General features: G+C 46.0%; 1 long non-coding RNA gene across 1 annotated transcript; it reads left to right on the plus strand.

Moving 5' to 3' along the window:
• Window positions 1–2008: 2008 nt before the first annotated feature.
• LOC309374522 lies at window positions 2009–5986 on the plus strand. Its single transcript, XR_014170609.1, has 3 exons — window positions 2009–2687; window positions 4231–4322; window positions 5871–5986. It is a non-coding gene; the product is annotated as an uncharacterized lncRNA (long non-coding RNA).
• Window positions 5987–6361: the final 375 nt, after the last annotated feature.

Genomic DNA, 6361 nt, shown 5'->3' on the forward strand with positions numbered 1-6361 from the left:
CTCCTAACATAATTTCTCTCACTCAGTCACAGACCACACGTTGCTTTCAATGTCTCACACACTCAAAACATTCACTGGAGTGTCCCACACGCACATTCAGAAAAACCCACGCACCTCCCTCAACCCCCTTTTCACCAACACCAAAACCACAACCGGCAGCGCTTAGACTTTGACCAGGGCCCAAGGGCACCTTTTTCCCCTGCTTCTTCTGGGCACAAAACCAACAACCAACCACAACCGGCAGTGCTTAGACTTTGACCGGTGCCCAGCAGCACCCTTTTTGCTGCTTTTCTGGGCAAAACCAGTGGCACCTTTTCTACCCTACTGGTGGAGCTGATCAAACTCTCTTTGCTCCCACCTAACCCTGTGGAGCCTTACCTTTGTCCTCGAGGTACCTTCTTACGGCCATTGCTTTTTCTCCGGTCCTTGCTCTGTGTCCACTCAGGAACGGCTGGCAATTCCTCCCACGAACTTTGCAGGATGTGCACTGGAACTGCTGACACGAACCGAGCTGTTCACCACAGGGACGCCTTGGACTCACATCCCTTATCCTCAGGGAAAGCCACTTCCGGCCTGCCCAGGAGGTGGGGTTGCGGGCTTCTCGCCCACCCCACATGAGCGGGGGCTGGTCCCAGCCCCCGCGAGAGCAGGGGAATCCCGGCCGGGCCAGCCCCCCCCCAGCCAGCCATTCACTGGCTGTTTGGGGGGGGCGTGGTTTGCCCTATTTAGAGCCGGCACGGAGGGGGCTCGCCCTCTTTTCGCCGGCTCGCCCTCACGTTTTCCCACCCTCCCTCCCTTTAAGTAGGCTTAGGTAGGTCTTTGACTTTGCTATGGACTTCGGTCTGTCGCCGCAAGGGGCATGGTAGGAATTTTTCCCAATTGGCAATTTCTGGCCTTTTGGTTTTTCGCCTACCTTGTAGCAACTCGTCACAACTTCTCGGCATTTGGCGGTAGGCATTGGTAAGAAGGGGTTAAGAGGATGTGTGGGGGGGGAGGAACGCCATCACCTCCCCCCAGCGAGCGAAGGGTGGTCCGTTAAAGGACCCCGGGGGGCGTGGCCCTGTCCGAAGCCTATGGAGGTGTGGGCCAAAGGCACGCCCCAGAGCGGTGACCCGGGGGAGCTCCTAGTCGACGTGCCTCGCGGGAGTCTCCCCCGATATAAGGTTAACCCTTCCCCGTGTCTCCAGCAAATGGGCTGGAGCCGGATAGTCGTTAGGACCAATGCCTATGCCAATGCCTCTCATTCCTGAATTCAATAAAGTTGTGGCCTAATTCGCCCAATTAACCTTAAATTTGGTGTCTCGTGTCTTTATTTATCCTGGCGGGGGGGCGGGAACTCGCCACGCAATCTGTTTTTCCTGGCCAACGCACCAAGAAATGTTGCCTTATGAGGCTTTGCCTTCGGGTGGGAAAAATATTGCGCCTGGGAAAGGGAAGTGGGAGTCAAAAGACACTCAAGGAATAGTTTCGGAGAAAAGGCTTTTATTTCTACCATCCATGAACTGGTAGAAGGAGCAAGTGTGATAACTCACAAAAAGCATGCACGAGTTCACAATCATGTGCACAAACATATATACCCCTTTCCAGTTCCCTCCTCCTTTCTCCTCCCTCAGGAGTCCTGCCCCATGATGTGTTCCCCTGAGCATGTACAGAAAGCTGTCTTGGAACTATTGTGGACTCTTGGCAGGAAAGGGGGTGAGGGGTTTTCAGTGTGTTCCAGTTGTTTCATTCTTGTGCTTTGGCATGGTTCCCGGACAGAAAGTAAGTTGCAATGTGGTTCTTTAGCAAGGCCAGAAGGCATGAGAAAGGCCTGAGAAACAATGGACTGTTCTCTACCTTTGTTACAGCAGAGTGGAATGTTTCTGGTGCTTAGCTGCTGAGAAAAATGATTTTGAAAAGCTTTGAGAAGCTTTGAGCCTGCTTTGGGGGGGCTGACTTCGGGCCTAGGTGGGCTCACCTGTCCTCACCTCCTACATGACCTTGTTGGGGGCCGGACTATATTTTGAAAAAGAAAAAAAAAGAACGAATTCCTATGCCCCACAAATAACCCAGAGATGCCTTTTAAATAAAAGGACACATTCTACTCATGTAAAAACACACTGATTCCCGGACCATCCGCGGGCTGGATTTAGAAGGCGATTGAGCCAGATCTGGCCCCTGGGCCTTAGTTTGCCTAACCATGTTCTAGATACTAGGGAGATGGCTGAAATATGCAAAAAAACCCCACCCCTGATGTCCTTTAAAAAGACACATGCTTTAAACCCGAAAATAAACAGGAGAAGAAAAATGCTGTTGTTTCCTTGTCCTTGGTCCAGCTGAAGCATTCCAGCCCAGGGTTTGGGGAAGTCTTTGAAAGAGAATAATAAATATTGGCATCTAATTTGTTAAGCAAAATGAATTCTGAAGATGTTTTCTGATATGTTTTCTGAGAAACCCAAGCTTGTTTTGTTATCTCTTACTGCTCATTATTTGGTTTCAAATAGTGTGGAGCAAACCAGCAGGACACTGCTGTCACTTACACCTTCTGAGGTGGCTGTACTCAAGGAAGGGATAAATTTCCTAAAGAACAAAACGGATGGGAAGAATTACATCTTGTACAAGGAGAAGGACACGCTCCGTGCATGCAAGAACTTGTGCAAGCACCAAGGAGGATTGCTTATTAAAGATATTGAAGATCTGACACAAAAGTAAGGCCAGACTTTGCCCCATTTGCGCTCTCTCTTTCTGTTCGCAATAAATATACTCCCGTAAACTGATAAGCATGGGAAGTACTAAGAATTCAGATAGACAACTGTGTAGCATGCTGGGTTGTTGGGGTTTTTGGAAAGCTGATTGGTTAAACTTGAAACACTATTCCTTTGTGATGATGGGGCTCAAGATTTGCCCCAGTGAGAATGAGTCCATCTTAAAGATTGACATTGGCGGCAACTTGCCCTCAAGTCCATGATAAGTATTATTATTATTATTTACTATTTATACCCCACCCATCTGGCTGGGTTTCCCATGAGAACAAGGAATGTATTTTCTGCAGCAACAACAAAAAATAGTGTAGCTAAGGATCTTCATGATGATGACTGAAGTTCCAGAGCAGGCAAGTTGCCAAACAGGGCACCCCCTTTCCCCTCAAGTCCTCTTAGGTCACCCCCTAGCTCCACAGAACTGCACCACCAATGAGCCTGTTCAGAGGTGGCTCAAAGAGAGACGCATGCATTTAAAAGCTCTATCAAGGAGACCAGCATATTCAGATATATATGGCTGGCAGCAGTGGACCTGGGGGTCTCAAATATCAGTGGCACCCTGTGTGATGCCAAAAACTGGCAACCGCCTCCCCTTCCCGCCTCTGGCATTCCATTCTAAAGCATAATTGCTGCGTCCCCTGTGGAGGTCCTGTGGCTACGCACCCAGTGTGACTGAACTGGTTGCACTCTCCTAAATCTGCCTCTGTGGCTAGTTAATAAAAATGTTTTTGCAATATTTCTGCCATTTCTTCCTTAGCCCCTTCCCCCTTTTCTACCTTGTCCTGTCTTGCAGGTCCTTTCCCCACAGTTTTTTAAAAATGTAATCATATATTAGATGTAGCATATACTTTATATGTACAGATTATCTTGTCTTGTGTAATATTTTACATCTTCCCTGCAATTCCTAGAGTTTGGTCAGAATGTAGAGCAGAGAAAGAAATGGTGACTGGTCACTGATGCCTCCACTACAAAGTTCTCTAGTTCTCTAGCCTGATACCTCTCATACTTGACCCAGGATAATCCAATACTGTGCTTTATTCTCAGCTCTGCATTTTTGTAAGTTTAATAGATGTTATTACTGTATTGAAAAATCACTTGAAGATGCTCCATGAGAAGCATTTCCTAAATGAAGTAAATAAATAAAATCGGCCCAGCATTCTGGCTGTGTGAGATATTCAAAGCACATTGTTCCCCTCAAAGAATTCTGGGCACTGTAATTTTTGTGGGGGGGGGGTAAATGTTAGAGCCCGTAATCCTTCAAAGGGAAAGGTTGTGTTTCAAATGTGCTTTAAAAGTAGTGTGTACCCAGACTCTGACTATTATTCTATCCTAAAACTGCTTCCTTCTCTTTGTGCAATGCATCTTTCCCAACAACATGGCATCCGAGTTCATTGGCTAGCTTCGCGTTGCTAAATATTTATAATATTGCTCTAAGAATTTACACTTTAAAACCCCCATTGTTGTTATTTCTGTTGTTGACTTTTTAACCTAGATGTGTACGTTGCACTAAGCATAACTGGAAGCTGGATGTGAGCACAATGAAATACGTTAACCCCCCAGACAGCTTCTGCCAAGATGAACTAGGTAAAATGTAACGTCTGCTGCAGCTTTTTATAGCAGTGCCGCGCTTGTTATTTTCTTGCTCTGTGGCTTAATAGAAATACAAATCCAATTTGCTCAAGTTAAAGAGTTTGATTTGATTTATATTGCTTACTTTGTTGGCTGTCGTGCATAAAAGTCAAAAACAGTAAGGTATTGGATTGGTTTTTTAAAAGCCAAGCATGGCAAATGGTAAAAGCTATTTTTTAAAAACAAAACAACAACAACTTTTCCCCCCTACAGTAAAACATTTTTGAGTAAACATCTAATAACACTCGATTGGGAGCCGCCCAGAGTGGCCGGGGAAACTCAGCCAGATGGGTGGGGTATAAATAATAATTTATTATTATTATTAACCCTAACTCTGGATAATTCTAACTAGGGAGGTTCTGCCCCCACTTTGCCAACTACGTATCACTCCCCTCATGGTAACACCTTAGACCTTCTTTCCACCCCAGCCAACTAATAACTACTGCAAATGCCCCCTTTGCTCCCAGATACTTCCATCTGTCCCCCTCCAATTCCTTCTCTTTCCCTTCTGCCTGTCACCAGAGGACTAAAACGGTCATACTAACCTACCCTTGCTACGGTCATATTAACCTACCCATATTAACCAACCCCTATTGTCACACCCTTTGCTCGGAGCTGCCCCACCCTTTCCCTGCCTTTATAGCCTAGATAAACTTAAGCAGTAACAGGCAACACGTGGCTAATAATGTTCTAACAACATCTATGTAACCTGTGCTATTTCACAGTTCTTGAATAGAGAACATATGGGGGAGATGCAACTAATAAAACAAGTCAATATTGTATGAACAAAATGAGAGAAGGTAATCAATCAATATCACCGAGGCAAACAAGCCTTTCAATAGTCCCAATCCTGCAATCATGCGATAATAGAAGCTCAAAGCGTAGCATCGAACAAAATTAGACAATATAGTCCATCGGTACAGAAGGAGGCAAACAAGCCTTTCAACAGTCTCAATTATATAACTGTGTATGTTGTAACTCCAATTACATATTCAGCAGTACAACGGAGAGAAATAAAGCAATTAGGGTTGCTGTAAAAGACAATGAAACACAGCATTTACTGACTAGTGCTTGATTAATAGAACTCAAATAGCTGCTAGAAAATTCCGTTGCATGATATCCAGAATGGCTCACAGGCTGAGCCCAGGTTCCATTAGTGGAAGAGAACAGGGTTCTTCTGGTCCAGCAAAGATAGAGCTCTATATCATGGTATTTTATGTTCAGAGGGGTAGATGAGCAAAAGCTTCAGCCTCCAATCAAAGAAGATCTTGGAACTTTGCTCATTTTGTATGTAGACAGGTGCTTTGCTCTTGACCAGACCAAGGGAATATCTGGGAGACAGGTAAACAGGAAGAGAGTTCTCTCTTTCCTCCTGCCAGATAGTTCATTGAGAATCAGGCAACGAAACCAAAAATCAGTGCCTATGTGTTAGCTAGGTTTAGGGGTTATGAATGAAGCAGCAGCAGAAGCAGCAAAGCAGTGGTTTATTTCCTCTCCTTCTAGTTGTTGAAACAGGTCCAGATAATGGATTGGTGCTAGTTGAACTGAATCCTCCAAATCCATGGGATACAGAACCCAGAGAGCCTGAAGACCTGGCTTTTGGGGAGGTGCAGGTAAATAAAAATCACCAACTTTTTTATGTACTGGGGCTAGCCTCTATGGCCTAGTGTGCACATGGTGCCGAACTATTGTTTGTTTAACAAACTATGGGTAACTCATGAGTTTTCCCACAGACAATTACAAAAAAATAGGACTTCCGGGTTGACGCGATCGGTTTAATGGCGGATTCCCTCCGAGCTCCGGAGGGAATCGGCTCCATCGAGGACGGGTCTTGCCGCGCCGGCGACGCGGGGGCCCTTAGAAACCACAGGTGCTGATACCTGTGGACCTGGTGACTCGGTGGGCACCTTAAGCGCCCTCCTTGACAGTCGAAGAGCCTTTTTAAAGGCTGCGGAGAAGGTCTGAGGAGCGGCGTGGTGCTGAGAGTAGACCGC

The sequence above is a fragment of the Podarcis melisellensis genome (genome assembly GCF_964234715.1).
Source record: "Podarcis melisellensis genome assembly, chromosome: 7".
NCBI classification, from domain to species: Eukaryota; Metazoa; Chordata; class Lepidosauria; order Squamata; family Lacertidae; genus Podarcis; species Podarcis melisellensis.